The following is a 15,506-nucleotide window of genomic DNA, read 5'->3' as shown; positions in this document are numbered from 1 at the left end:
GATCTTTGAACCATAGGGCCAGCTGGACGGCCTTCCAGACCGTCCCATTCTCCCGCTCCACCTGCCCGTTTCCTCGGGGGTTGTAGCTGGTCGCCCTGCTCGAGGCAATGCCCCTGCTGATAAATGAGGATCCCCGGTCGTTGTGAAAGTAGGCGGGGAAACCGAACAGGGCGAAGATGGTGTTGAGGGCTTTGATGACTGTGGCAGACGTCATATCGGGGCATGGGACGGCGAAGGGGAATCTGGAGTATTCATCGACCACGTTAAGGAAGTACGTGTTTCGGTCGGTGGAGGGGAGGGGCCCTTTGAAATCCACGCTGAGGCGTTCTAAGGGGCGGGAGGCCTTCACCGGGTGTGTGCAATCTGGCCGGAAGAAGTGAGGTTTACACTTCGCGCAGACCTGGCAGTTTCTGGTGATAGCCCTGACCTCCTCAATGGAGTAGGGCAGATTGCGGGCCTTTATGAAGTGAAAGAACCGGGTAACCCCTGGGTGACAGAGAGCTCGATCCTCCACCTCAAGATTTTATCATTTTTGATCTTGCCCCGCTGTGTGTTGTTGAACATGAAGGCAACCGACCATTGGTCAGTGAGGAGAGTGAATCTCCTGCCGGCCAGGTAATGCCTCCAATGCCGCACAGCTTCAACGATGGCTTGGGCCTCCTTTTCGACGGAGGAGTGCCGAATTTCGGAGGCATGAAGGGTGTGTGAAAAGAATGCCACGGGCCTGCCTGCCTGGTTGAGGGTGGCGGCCAGAGCGACATCTGATGCATCGACCTGGAAGGGGAGCGTCTCGTCGACCGCGTGCATCGGCCGTCAGGGGGAAAGAGGTGGAATGAATGGGTGGGCGGGCCTTGTCCGCATATTTAGGGACCCACTGGGCGTAGTATGAGAAGAACCCCAGGCATCGTCTGAGGGCCTTGGGGCAATGGGGAGGGGGGAGTTCCATGAGGAGGCACATGCGATCGGGGTCGGGCCCTAGAACTCCGTTCTGAACCACATAGCCGAGGATTGCTAAGCGATTGGTACTGAACACGCACTTCTCCTTGTTGTACGTTAGGTTGAGGAGTTTGGCGGTGTGGAGGAATTTGGAAAGGTTAGCGTCGTGGTCCTGCTGGTCGTGGCTGCAGATGGTGACGTTATCCAGGTACAGGAAGGTGGCCCGCAGTCCGTACCGGTCAACCATTCGGTCCATCTCCTATTGGAATACCGAGACCCCATTAGTGACGCCGAAGGGAACCCGAAAGAAGTGGTAAAGGCGGCCGTCCGCTTCAAACGCAGTGTACTGGCGGTCCGCCTTGCGAATGGGGAGCTGGTGGTAGGCAGATTTCAGGTCCACTGTCGAGAAGACCCGGTACTGTGCAATCTGATTGACCATATCAGATATGCGTGGGAGGGGGTACGCGTCGAGCTGCGTGTACCGATTGATGGTCTGACTGTAGTCAACGACCATCCTGTTTTTCTCCCCAGTTTTCACAAATATCACCTGGGCTCTCCAGGGGCTGTTGCTGGTCTCGATGATACCTTCCCGCAACAGCTGCTGGATCTCAGACCTGATGAAGGTCCTGCCCTGGGCACTGTACCGTCTGCTCCTGGTGGCGACGGGTTTGCAATCCGGGGTGAGGTTTGCAAACAGAGAAGGCGGGTCGACCTTAAGGGTCGTGAGGCCGCAGACAGTAAGAGGTGGCAGGGGCCCGCCAAATATCAGGGTGAGACTTTGGAGGTTGCACTGGAAGTCCAGGCCGAGTAGCAAGGCAACGCAGAGGTTGGGGAGGATGTAGAGCCGGAAGTCGCCCTGGATGGTGAGGGTGGCGATGCAGTACCCCCGGATCTCCATGGAGTGGGATCCGGAAGCCAGGGAGATTTGTTGGGTGATGGGGTGTACTGCGAGGGAGCAGTGCCTTACCGTATCGAGATGGATGAAGCTCTCTGTGCTCCCGGAGTCAAGAAGGCAGGATGTCTTGTGCCCATTGACCTTTACCGTCGTCGACGCGGTTGCGAGGTTGTGCGGCCAGGACTGGTCGATTGTGATGGAGGCAAGCTGTAGCTGGTGTTGGAAGGCCCCTGGCTGGTCGACAGTGGTTGCAGGCGATGAGCGGACCGATGAGGTGCCCGACGAGCAGGGGTCCTGAGGCAGGGAAGGTGGCAGCGCCCACGGAGCACATGTGGCGGCGGCGTTAAAGATGGCGGCGCCCACGGGCCGCACAAGGCCTGATGGGGGGGGAAGATGGCGGCGCCCACGGGCCGCACGTGGGGGGTGTAGGAACAAAGGGCCTGGTTACATCGGCGATCGAGTGGGCCTGGCACACAGCAGCAAAATGTCCTTTCTTCCCACAGGCCTTGCAGAGTGCTCTCCACGCCGGGCAGCGCTGCTGGGTGTGTTTTGTCTCGTCCGCAGAAGTAGCACTTGGATCCCCCGGGGTTGGCTGGCTGCCGCGCGTCTCAGGCTTGGGATTGGCTGGGGGCGGTCGCTGGTGAGGTGAAGAATGGGGTGTTCGCTGGTGGGGTCCACGATGTCCAGGAGGGGGGGGCACTGTGCGGTCGGGGGCATACACGTGTACATTCTGGGAGGCAACCGTTAGTGAGATCGCGAGTTTCTTGGTCACCGCGAGGTCGAGGGTAGCCCCTTCTAAGAGGCGCTGGCAGCTGTAAGCTGACCCTATGCCCATAACAAACGCGTCCATGATTAGGAGTTTGGAATGTTCAATGGCCGAAACGTCCTGACAATCGCAATCCTTCGCCAGGGCGTGCCGGGCACGCCAGAAATCTTTCACAGACTCACCGGGGAGCTGATGTCGCGTGGACAGTGAAGTGTTGGCAAGTGTAGACTTGAGAGATGAACAGACACTTCCAACACTGATGAAGGTTCAACTCAATTTTATTAACTACTTCTAACTAACTAACACACGATGACTGTGGGTCTAAATGATGCTAACTTAAACTAGAGACCTAAGCCTTGTCCGAACCAGTTGATTCTCTCAGCACGTGGTGTGAGTCTGTGCTGGGCTGGATGAGTTCTTGTTACACTCAGAGGCAGCACCCAGAATGAGCGGGAACCGTGGTGTCCCAGAGGGGCTGGTTTAGCTCACTCAGCTAAATCGCTGGCTTTTAAAGCAGACCAAGCAGGCCAGCAGCACGGTTCGATTCCCGTACCAGCCTCCCCGGACAGGCGCCGGAATGTGGCGACTAGGGGCTTTTCACATTAACTTCATTGAAGCCTACTCGTGACAATAAGCGATTTTCATTTTCATTTCTTTATAGTGTGTGTATTCTAACTGATGATTGGCTGCGGTGTTTGTACATGTTGATTGGTCCCTGTGTGTGTCCAGCAGTGTGTGTCTGCACCATGATATACTGGTGTATATTATGACAGACAGGAGGTGACTGGTGTAGAGTTTATTGGTCTGCTGGGTGTAGTTCTCTTTCAGAAGCGCCATGGCCTCAGCGTAGGTGGGCGCGTCCCGGATGAGGGGAAAGATATCAGAGCTCAGCAGTGTATACAGGATCTGGAGTTTCTGTGCCTCTGTGGGTGGTTCTGTTGGCGATCCGATGTAAGCTTCAAAGCAAGCGAGCCAATGGGCGAAGGCCGACTTGGCGTTGTTGGCTAGAGGGTGCAGCTGCAGGCGATCTGGCTTGATGCCAAGGTCCATCGTTGTAAAATCTCAGCTTAATAAATTGATGCACTATCAATTACGACGAGACGAGAGTAGAGAGTAATCGAGGCTTTATTAAGCAGAGATGTGTAGCCTCCTGCAGCTGCTGCTGAAATGGCTGCAGCTCAGTGAGCCCACACATTTATACTCCACCTACTGGGTGGAGCCAACAGGCAGGGATCTACCCCTGTACCTGTAGTACAGGGGCCTTAACGTATTACATCTCGTATGTGATATATACAAACAGTGGTGACTACCACATGTGCATGTGTATGTGTGTATGTGCTGTGGTGTGTGTGTGTGTGTGTGTGTGTGGTGTACGTGTGTGTTGTGGTGTGTGTATGTGTGTGTGTGGTGTGTGTGTGTGTATGTATGTGTGCGTGTGTGTTGTGTGCGTGGTGTGTGTGTGTGTTTGTGTGGTGTGTGTGTAGTGTTGTGTGTGTTTGTGTGTGGTGTGTGTGTCTGTGTGGTGTGTGTGGTGTGTATGTGTGTGTGTGGTGTATGTGTGTGTTTGTGTGTATATGTGCATGTAGTGTGTGTGTGTGGTGTTGTGTGTGTTTGTGTGGTGTGTGTATGTGGTGTTTGTGTGGTGTGTGTGGAGTGTGGTGTGTTTTGTGTGTGGTCTGGTGTGTGGTGTGTGTGTGTATGTGGTGTGTGTGTGATGTGTGTGTGGTGTGTATGTGTGTGTGGTGTGTGTGTGTGGGTGGTGTGCGTGTGGTGTGTATGTGTGTGTGTTTATGTGTGTGTGCAGTGCGTATGTGGTGTGTGTGTGTTTGTGTGGTGTGTGTTGTGTGTGTGGGTGGTGTGTATGTGGTGTTTGTGTGTTGTGTGTGTTGTGTGTGTGGGTGGTGTGTATGTGGTGTTTGTGTGTTGTGTGTGTGGGTGGTGTGTATGTGGTGTTTGTGTGTTGTGTGTGTGGGTGGTGTGTATGTGGTGTTTGTGTGTTGTGTGTGTGGGTGGTGTTTGTGTGTTGTGTGTGTGTGGTGTGATGTGTATGTGTATGGTGTGTGTGTTGTGTGTGTGTGGTGTGTATGTATGTGGTGTGTGTATATGTGTGTGTGGCGTGTATGTTATTCTCTAAGTCTGAATAAAGATTGTAGACTTCCAGTTAACACAAATACTTTATTCAATGGGTTTGTTCTGTTTCCAGAGCTTAACTAGATATAATACAGTCAAGGGTATGACCAGTGAAGCTAAGGTAAGCTGTCTATGCTGAGCTGTCTCTGTCTGCTGCTGCTCACTAGCCCTGTGCTTCTGAAAGAGGCAGATCCTCCCTTGGGCTGGACCCTTTACACCCGTCTCTGATGCTGCCCTCTAGTGATGCTGTGGCTGTTACATCTGTCTGTAGTCCCTGGTGTACGTGCAGATGTACAGATCACTACAGTGTGGTGTGTGTGTATGGTGTGTGCGGTGTGCGTGTGGTGTGTGTGAGAGAGAATTTGGCTGTATATGTCTGATATGAAATTTCATGTTGCTGAACTGTTGACGTCAGGTAAATGTTGAGTAATGGTTACACTCTGATTGGATGTTCACTGAAATCTCGTTGCTTTGCAGAGATGAATCTAAACCTTTTTAAATCTGCCGATAATTGTCCCCTTTTTTAAATGTTCAATTCCCGATTGTCCTCCTGAATCATTGCGAGTCGATCTGGAATTTGTGTGATATTGTTAAACAGAACCCATGACATTTGGCAGATAGCTGCTGACACACCTCCTGACTTGGTAAAGTAGTCCAGCTCCAATAAGCCTGTATGTTATATCTTGTTACCACTCTGTTCACTAGCTGATAGATTTCTACTAATCTACTTTCAAAGGAACTAGATGCCCTCCAGTATTTTCCATAATTAGCTGCTCTATACATCAAACATCATAGCCTGAGCTCACAGCCTTCCAGCTGGCTTCACTGACCAGGAGCAGGAACTCTGGCTGTGATTCCTGCCTCTTGCCCAGGGGCACTGGGACCCAGTGGAATCCTTGCTGTCATTCTTGCTGGATTCCAATGGGTCCCGGTGCCCCTGGGCCACCTCATTAGCAGCATTCAAATTACCATTCGTCTGGAATTGTAGCCCCTCCCCACCACCACCCCTCACCCATGCCCCCCCCCCCCCAACCCTTCCGATCCGATCATCCATGCCAGCCAACAGGTGTTCACGCCAATCTAAAACACAACCGGACCAATGTGGCGCGAACTTGCCGAGCCATACCAGGGTGGGAATGTGAGCATGCAGCCAGGGTGTTGGGGGGGGTGGGGGAGGAGGGGGGCAGGTTGTGGGTGGGGGCGAAGGGACCAAAGAGCAAGGGCCATGGGAGAGCAGGAGACGGTTTGTGGAGGTACAGCAGGGGACTGGGGGGGGGGGGGGGGGGTTCGGAGGAGGGGTCGGTGATGTCAATTACGGAATCCTGGCGGGGGCAAACCGAGGAGTAGAGGCTTTACTTACCTTGATGTCACGGATGAGGGCATTCCTTTTTTTCCTGCACCGCAGGATGGTCCTCCAATGGGGCTGGTTTAGCTCACCAGGCTAAATCGCTGGCTTTTAAAGCAGACCAAGCAGGCCAGCAGCACGGTTCGATTCCCGTAACAGCCTCCCCGGACAGGCGCCGGAATGTGGCGACTAAGGGCTTTTCACAGTAACTTCATTGAAGCCTACTCGTGACAATAAGCGATTTTCATTTTCATTCATTTTCAATGAGTGAATTGGCACTCAGCACTGTGGCAACCTCCTCCAATGAAGGTGGGTTGAGATGGGTGGGTCTCCTCCTCCCACCCCTCAGAAAAAGGACAACCCTCCTGTCCACCCCTGCTTGAAAGAATGTGTCCAGCGAGGCATCGCCGAACCTTGCAGATGGGGCTTGTTGACTCCTACCTGATACGTCCAGCTCGGAACTCCAGCACACGATGAATGGGCTGCGGTCCAGGCATCTTTTAAATATGGTGCCTGCGTATGACAGCAGGGCCTGAAACGTCCTGCCGTCCCCACCATGCTATTCCCCAGGAATCCCCCGGCTACATAATTAATAAGACTGACATTGTGCGATTTAGTGGGTTTTAGCATGAGGCTTTGCGTTGCAGGTTCCTTTAACTCCCGCCCCCCACCACAAGATTTAGGCCCAGAGTAGAAAATCCTGGTCAACATCTTTATTGATCTGAGCTTGAGACTGCAGAGGTCACGGCTGGCGGGGGCCTCCCAAGTTTGCTGTATTCTTATTGGACGGCGAATGCAGAGAAGGTGCAGGGTTGGAGCAGGGGAGGGGGGCTCTGTGGGTGAGGACCGAGGCGAGTTCTTGCAGGGGATAGGGGTTGCGGCGTTGGCAACGGCACTGCTCCCAAGGGCCTGAGGGAAGTATTCGGTGAGTCCGGTGGTGGTGGCCACGTTGAAGATTTGGAGCACTTTAGGCTGGGGGCCGGGCCAGGCCAGGTCAGGGGGGGGGGGGGGGGGCTGCCGAATAGGGAGAATCATGGGTTAGAGATTGGAAGGATGGATGCGAGGTTTCAGAGGTGGGAAAAGAGGGGGTTCAAGGAAATGACGGATCTGTTCCAGGGAGGGCGATTTGCAAGCTGGGAGGAGTTGAGTGAGAAGTTTGGGTACAGAGTGAGTGTTTCAGGTATATACAGGTGCGGGACTTTGCGAGGAAAATCTTTCCTACCTTCCTGATAGCGCCTGCCTCCTCATTGTTGGAGGCGGTGCTGTCAGTGGGAGGGTTAGAGAGGGGCGTCATCTCAGCAATTGATTGGAGGGTTTTGGAGGAGGACGGGGTTTCCTTGGCGGGGGGAGGGTAAGGCGAAGTGGGGGGATGAGTTGGGGGTGGTGCTGGAGGAGGGTCTGTGGTAGGAGGTGCTGCGGAGGGTGAATGCCTCGACTTTGTGAGCGAGGCTGATACAGCTGAAGGTAATGTACAGGGTGCACCTGACAAAGTCAAAGATGAGCTGGGTGATCGAGAGGGTGGAAGATGTCTGTGAGCGATGTGGGAGGGGCCCTGTGAACCATGTGCATATGTTTTGGGCCTGCCCAAAGTTGGAAAGGTTTGGAGGATGGTTTTCAGCACCATTTCAGGGGTTTTACATGTGGATATGGAGCCCAGTCCCCCAGAAGCCGTATTCGGGGTGTCGGACCGGCCCGTGTTGCATGTGGGAGTGAGGGCAGATGTTTTAGCCTTCGCCCCACTGATCGCTCATAGGCAGTTCAGTCTCTCCACCCTGTGCCTCAGCATGGCAGGCGGACATGCTGGAGTTCCTGACCCTGACCCTGGATAAAGATGACGTTTGCTCTGAGGGGGGAGGGGAGGGGGGAATGAAAAGTTCTGTAATTGTTGGGGTTTATTCATCATGCACTTTTGGCCCATCGAGTCGTACCGACTCTTTGAAAGACCAGGGACAATGTTACAGAGGTGGAAATAGTGTGATCTTAATGAAAGCACAAATATGAGGCTGGAAGGTCAACTGAGGGTCAAATGTGAAAACCAAAATTGTGAACAGAATGGCTTAATCTCAGACTGTCACCAGAGGAATGGCATTGTTATGTTTTATAAATTTAGAATACCAAATTCTTCTTTTCCAATTAAGGGGCAATTTAGGATGGCCAATCCACCTAGCTTGCACATCTTTGGGTTGTGGAGGTGAGACCCACGCAGAGACGGGGAGAATGTGCAAACTCCACACGGACAGTGACCCAGGAATTGAACTCAGGCCCTCGGCGCCGTGAGGCAGCGGTGCTAACCACCCCGTGGTGCCCCGATAAATGGCATTGTTAGCTAGGGAACAGAGTTTAGACCGGAAACCGTAAACGATGGGCTTTAGTCTTCCCAATATTTAGTTAGAGGGAATTTCTGCTCATCCGAGACTGGATATGGGATAAGCAGCCAGATAATTTCACAACAGTGCAGGAATCAAGAGAAATGGTGGCGAGGGTGTCATCAGGACATCTGAAATATCTTCACAGCTACTGGGCCTAGGTGGGGTGCTCTTTCGGAGGGTTGGTGCAGACTCAATGGGCCGAATGGCCTCCTTCGGCACTGTAGGAATTCTATGATTCGCTGGAAACATGCAGTTGGCCAAAAATCAAATGAGCTCAAGAAGCAGCAGTGTTTGTCCATTGAGAAGAAGCATTAAAGTTTGACTTTAATGCAATATTAGCAAAGTATTAGTTAACTTTTCTGTAACTGTTCAGTGAAACACTGGAAGCATATTATTTAATGCCAATGCAAATGAACAAATGCAGTTCCATCAGGAGCCTCCAGGTGGTGCTGCGATGACTGTCCCTTTCTTATGCTTCTGGGTCTGAATCCGACATCCTCCACCCTCGCTGCAATTCAGCCACCATTTTCCTATTGTTCATTCCTCTCCAGGATTTTAAAACTGAACTGACACAATTAATTTTGTCTTTCTACAGAGCATCCTGGTACATGAAACACAAAATGTTAGTACATAGGTACAGCGAGAGACTAGGAAGGCAAATGGAATCTTGTTGTTTATGGCAAGAGGAAGGGAATATAAAAGTTGTACACGGCATTGGTCAGCTTTGGTCTCTTATTTAAGGTAGGACATAATTGCATGAGAAGCAGTTCAGAATAGGTTCACTCAACTAATTCCTGGGATTCTTAGGAGGGAAGGTTTGACAAGCTTTTTAAAAACTATTTCATGGAATGAGGGCATAGCTGGCTTGATCAGCATTTATTACTTATCCCTAATTACCCCGAATGCTTGGCAGATTTATTTCCCTGTAGGGCATTAGGGAGTCAAATGGGTTTTACAACAATGATTTTGTGGCCACCCTTAGAGTTTTAATTCCAGACTTTTATTACATTAAAAGTTCACCATCTGCTGTGGTGGGTTCCGAACCCAGGCCCCTCGAGCCGCACCCTGGGTCTCTGGATTACTAGTCCAGTGACATTACCTCTACGCCACCATCTCAGAGGTAATCCTATTGAAAGGTGGGCGAGAATTGGTGCAGGTATTTCCCAGCGTGGCTCTAATGCAGTGGACCTCACGGTAGGCCAAGGGGGTAACCCTTTTAGGGAGTTGTCCCCAAAGTCCATCAGAGGGTCACCCTCCCCTCTCACCAGCACCCCCCACCGCCCCACACCAGAAACCCCTATAAGAGAGACCCCCGCCAGAACACCCCTCCCCCACCATTCAGAGACCGCTGCCTGGAAGCTCTCTTTTTCTCTGCAGAAAGCACTTAACTGCCTTAGATACCCTGGTTCAATTCCAGCCTCGGGTCACTGTGTGAGGATTCATCTGAGGAAGGCGCAGTGCTCCGAAAGCTAGTGTTTGAAACAAACCTGTTGGACTTTAACCTGGTGTTGTAAGACTTCTTACTGTGTCCAAAAGGTTAGGTTGGGTTACGGGGATAGAGTGGAGGCGTGGCAAACGGAGAATTCTGGCTATAGGATCCTGAGGGGATTTAAGAGGGTCGATGCTGAAATGGTGTTTCCCCTTGTGAGAGAGATTTGAAGTGGAGGACACTATTATTAGTCTCCCATTTAAGACAGAGATGAGAGTACTTTTACCTCAGAGGTGGTGCGTCTGTGGAATTCCTTTCCTCACAGATGGTCGAGGAAAGATGATGGAATATCTTAGAAAGCTAGATAGATTCTTGACTAGCAACAGGATCAAAGGATATTGGAGACCAGGCAGGACAGTGGTATTGAGGCTGCAATTGGATCAGCCATGATTTTATAATAATAATCTTTATTGTCACAAGTAGGCTTACATTAACACTGCAATGAAGTTACTGTGAAAAGCCCCTAGTCACCACATTCCGGCGCCTGTTCAGATACACAGAGGGAGAATTCAGAAAGTCCAATACACCTAACAACACGGGCTGGATTCTCTGATTCTGGGGCTATGTCACCATACCTGCGTGAGAACGTGGCGTTTTACGACAGAAGAAATGGCACAAAACGACCACTGATTCCCCATTTTGCTGGCGGCTAGCATGCCGGCAGCATGGAGCACCCAGCTGTATCTGCTGATAAGTCCTGGACATTGCCGCGTGGCCGTGCATGCGCACGGTGGCAGCCTACAGCAGCCTCTCCGTGCCACATGGCGGAGGCCGCTCACGGACCAGGCCCGCAAAATAGTGCCCCCCCCTTTGGTCAGCTTGCGCACCCCAGACCACCCCCACCATAGAGCCCCTAGACCTGGCTAATGTCCCTCCTTGCCTGTGGATCGGCCCTCCCCGAACTATGGTGGCGCTGGGCTGAGTCAGCAGCCGCCACACCGAGTTCCCGATGGGTGAGACCATGAGTGACCCCCGCCGTCAGGGACTCGGGGCCTGAGCATCGGGGGGGGGGGGGGGGGGGGCCTCAGGCAAAGTCCCGATGATGTCGCTACGTGGCACGGTTTACTCCAGCATTGCCGAAGCGCGCCGCCACTAATGTGGTCGTAAACTTTGATTCTCCGGCCGATTGCCGAAGACGATTTCGCCGTTGGCGACCGGAGAATCCAGCCCCACGTCTTTGTGGGAGGAAGCCAGAGCACCCGGAGGAACCCCGTGCAGACACGGGGGGAACACGCAGTCTCCACACAGACTGTGACCCAAGCCGGGAATCGAACCTGGGACCCTGAAGCTGTGAAGCAACTGTGCTAACCACTGTGCTACCGTTCACCCATGGCTGTGCTACCGTCCAACCACAATGTCTTTATTTTAATGAAGACACAGAGAGTCCACGCCAAGTAAAATAAGAACAATGTTTTATTTACACAAACGATATGCAGACTACCTGGCAGATGCCTAATGGGTTCCTCTCTGGAGTTTACTAGCTTTACTAGCTGACCTTTTACACAGGTGTGAATTGAGATACCCCCCCTAGCGGGAGAGCTCGTACTCCACACGGAGCATGGGGAAGACGAGCATTCCCCCCCCCCCCCCCCCCCCATCGGCTCTGTGCGGGATATTACAATGATCTTGTTGAATGGCGGTGCGGATTGAGTGGTTGGACCAAGGCAAATTTGTTACCTGAACGGAGAAGAGCTATGTTCAGTTGCAGCGCCCACTGCTGCTGCCCCTCCTCAGACACCAGAAATGTAATCTGGCATCTTTCTGATCAGTAGCCGCCCACACACCCCAGAAATGATGACATTACGTCTATCTTGTCATGACTCACAAAAGCATCCCCAAGCACATCAGATGCAATGAATGAATTTGAAGTGCTGAGGCAAGTTATACAAGCACAGCACAATACCTTGAATGGCACTGAGATGATTGGCCAGCTAAACTGTTTAAAATAAACAGAACTTATACAAAGTTAACCTCTATGCAAGACTTAAAAACCGTTCTGCTGGACAAAGAGGATCTTCCAACCACTTTCTCAGGATATAAGAGGAAAAGCTCTTGTCTGATACTGATCCTTTTCTAAAATTCATGCTGAGATTGTGTGGTTGATGGTGAGGCCTGTCCTTGAGAAGCCATGGTGCGGAGATGCCGGCGTTGTACTGAGGTGAGCACAGTTCACCTGAGATTCACCTGAGGAAGGAGCAGTGCTCCGAAAGCTAGTGTTTGAAACAAACATGTTGGACTTTAACCTGGTGTTGTAAGACATCGTACTGTGTCCTTGAGAAGGTGGTAGTGATGGTGAGCCACCTTCGGAACCACTGCAAAGGCAGCTCGGAGGCATATTGGTTAGCTCTGCTGGCTCACGGCGCCGAGGACCCGTGGTTGGAGGAGCGGGTGGGTGGAGTGCCCAGGTTGCCATGCGCTGCTTTCATGGTCGACACCTGGCTTCAGCTTGCTCTCAGTGATGGAACTCGAGCTGGTCAGCTCCTTCCCTGATATTTTTCCTAAACTTCGGGCAGGTGTCGGTGAGGATATTGCAGTGCTGTGTGAGGGGTGCAGGTTGGTAAAGGACGTTTGCCTTATGGATGTTTAGTGTAAGATCCATGCACTCGTATGCCTCGGTGAAGATGTTAACAATGGCTTGGAGCTTGGCCTCCCGAATATGTGCAGACGCAAGCATGGTCTGCATAACGTAGTTCAATGTCAGAAGATGGGATGACTTTGGATGTGACCTGCAGGCGGTGGAAGTTGAACAGATTCCTATTTGTTCTGTCGTTCAGCTCTACTCCAGTGGAGATCTTGCTGAAGGCAAGATGGAGAACTGCAGCAAGGAAGATCAAGAAAAGCATTGGTGCAATGACACAGCCTTGCTTGACGCCAGTCCAAACGTGGACTGGGTCTGTGGTGAATCTGTTGTACAAGATTACGGCTTGCATGTCACCGTGAAGCAGGTGGAGAGGGAATGGTAGCAAACTTTTGGGGGCAGCCAAAATGGAGGAAGATGTTCCATAATCCCTCATGGTTGACAGTGTCAAAGGGCTTTGAGAGGTCAAAGAAAGCCTTGTTCGAGGGTAGGTGTTGTTCCCTGCATTTCTCTTCACCGCATGGTGAAGATCATGACCGTTTTTCCCTTAGTAGACAGATTCTGCATTTTAACTCTGGGAGGAGCACTTTAGCCACAGAGAGAAGATGATTAAGGAGGATTCTTGTGATGACCTTCCCTGTAGTCAACAGCATGGAAGTTGTCTGTTGAAAAATCGTAATCCTTGTTGGTACAGTGATATTATGGTTTCAGGGGCATGACTCTTCTGGACACAGTTCAATTCAATTTAAAGACAAAGAGAGGCAGCGTCTATGAAATCTTGAGAGATGAGAAACTTCTGTCTTCCCTGCTTCTTGTTAAGTATATGCAAAATCTTGCTTAATAAATTCTAATCGATTCATAAATACTACTTATTTGTATCTTGTGGGCCAATCATAACCGAGGACTCTAATGTTCGAAATTTAAAATTCAGAACTTAAGAGTTTGTTTTAACGATCAGGATTTTATCCCTCAAAACCCTAAACTTTACAACGGCTCTGTCACAAGGTACTAGGATGTCTGTGGGATAGAGGGGGTGTGGTTTTCACAAAAAGAATATATCTATTTTGTGAAACTGTTGTACTTGCAGGGGAATGTACACACATTTGGGAACCGGACACATTTGAGGTTCAGGATAGTTTGACAGCGTGTCAGAGAACTGTGACATTATGAGAAATGTACACAACTGTAAGGGTTAATGTTATGTCCGGATCAACCACTAGAGGAAGCGGGGTGCAGAACTATATAAAGCTTTGATGCTAAGCCTCCTGGGAGAGTGTTGAGACAAAGGCCAGGAGAACGATTGTCGGAAAGCTAGTGTGAGTGAGAGCAGATCATAATTATTGTATTATGAAATGAAATGAAAATCGCTTATTGTCACGAGTAGGCTTCAAATGAAGTTACTGTGAAAAGTCCCTAGTCGCCACATTCCGGCACCTGTTCGGGGAGGCTATTACGGGAATCGAACCGTGCTGCTGGCCTGCTTGGTCTGCTTTCAAAGCCAGCAATTTAGCCCTGTGCTAAACAGCCCGTTAGTCTCTATTAGTGTAGAGATTAGTGGTAGATGAGTGTAGATTGTATATTTATTGTCAATTATTTAGAAGTAATTTAATTAAGTAGTGTAAATAAATCTTTAGCTTTGTTTAATACAAAAGCTAGTTGTGGTCTTTGTGAACACTATGCCAACTGTCCTTGGATCTGAACCATGAAGAAAACAACAAGACCTTAGGGAATAAGTTGCATTTGTATAGCATCTTTCACAACCTCAGGATGTTCCAAAGCACCCTTCAACCAAAGGAGCATGTGTCAAGTTGTTAGTCCCTGTTGTAATGTCAGGCACATTAGGCCACATATCGTGAGTCCTGTTTGTGTGGCTGGGCAGGAGAGGGTCTTTGCAGGCTGCGCCATTACACAGTCAAGCTGAAGAAAAATGTTGTTTCCGTTTCATATTCCCTGCTACTCTTACCTTCTTGGGAGACAGTTTTAACAAGAGCTTGGATCAACACTGTGGAAGTTACCTCCATTCTCTTACCTGTGCTTGCCTGGAAGAGAAAACAGGTGCAAATCTCACTGTGAAGAAGGAGAAATATAGAAAAACAGAGAAAGAAAGAGGTAGATGGCAAAAGAGAGAGAAGAGAGGGAATACCACATGCGACCACTACCTCCTGGCTATTCCCCATGGTCCAGGTAATGGGCATAACTTGTTACTTTTAATCAAGTTGTTTGACGTGAATGGAAAGCTTAGGACACGTCTTAGTCTAAAATGAGTCCAGCCTTTCTACATTAAGTTAATCAGGGTGGTGTTAAATTCAAATATGATCCCCAAAGCACTACTGGAAATTCTCAAATCACTTGTGATAATAATAACATTCCATAATCCAGTCGCTGGAGATGAGGAGCTTATTTGTATTGGGGAGTCATCTGTAGTTCCCACTTTTAACCACACAGTGGAGCCTTCAACCCACGTGTTGGGATGCAGTCGGGTCTGTCAGCGTTCCAACTTCCATTGGAAATACTGTTATGAATTGCTGCTACTGACATCTCAAACCTGACAAAACGCCAAACGCCAATGGGCCTGGAGTAGGCCGGGCCAGGCAGGGTTGGAAGATTCTCTGCTCCAGAGGACACTTTTCAGTGCCATTCTCTTTCTCTGTTACCTGCCTTCTATCAAATTCCTGGTACGGGAACATAAACCACCCCATCTGTGCCAGGGATCCTTTTACAGGCACCAGAACATGCTGGCCAGCTCTGTTACTCTGACAAAGCAGTAGCCGCTCAGTATTACACAGCAGTGCCAGCTTACATGACAAGCTCAAGTCCTCAAGGGGCCTTTGCAGGGTGGAATGCATTTGGCCCTTCTCCCATTCGCCAATGCGGTGTCCAAACGTGCTGCCTGGTGAGATCTATCATTATATGTTAAACATGATAAAAGACACCTTCATCTAAATTATGCAGAACATAAGCAGAAATCACAAATGAAGGCAAACGTTCTGCTGATGGC

The sequence above is a fragment of the Scyliorhinus canicula genome, chromosome 3, assembly GCF_902713615.1.
Source record: "Scyliorhinus canicula chromosome 3, sScyCan1.1, whole genome shotgun sequence".
In the NCBI taxonomy this organism is placed as follows: domain Eukaryota; kingdom Metazoa; phylum Chordata; class Chondrichthyes; order Carcharhiniformes; family Scyliorhinidae; genus Scyliorhinus; species Scyliorhinus canicula.
Note: the sequence above shows the minus strand (reverse complement) of the source record.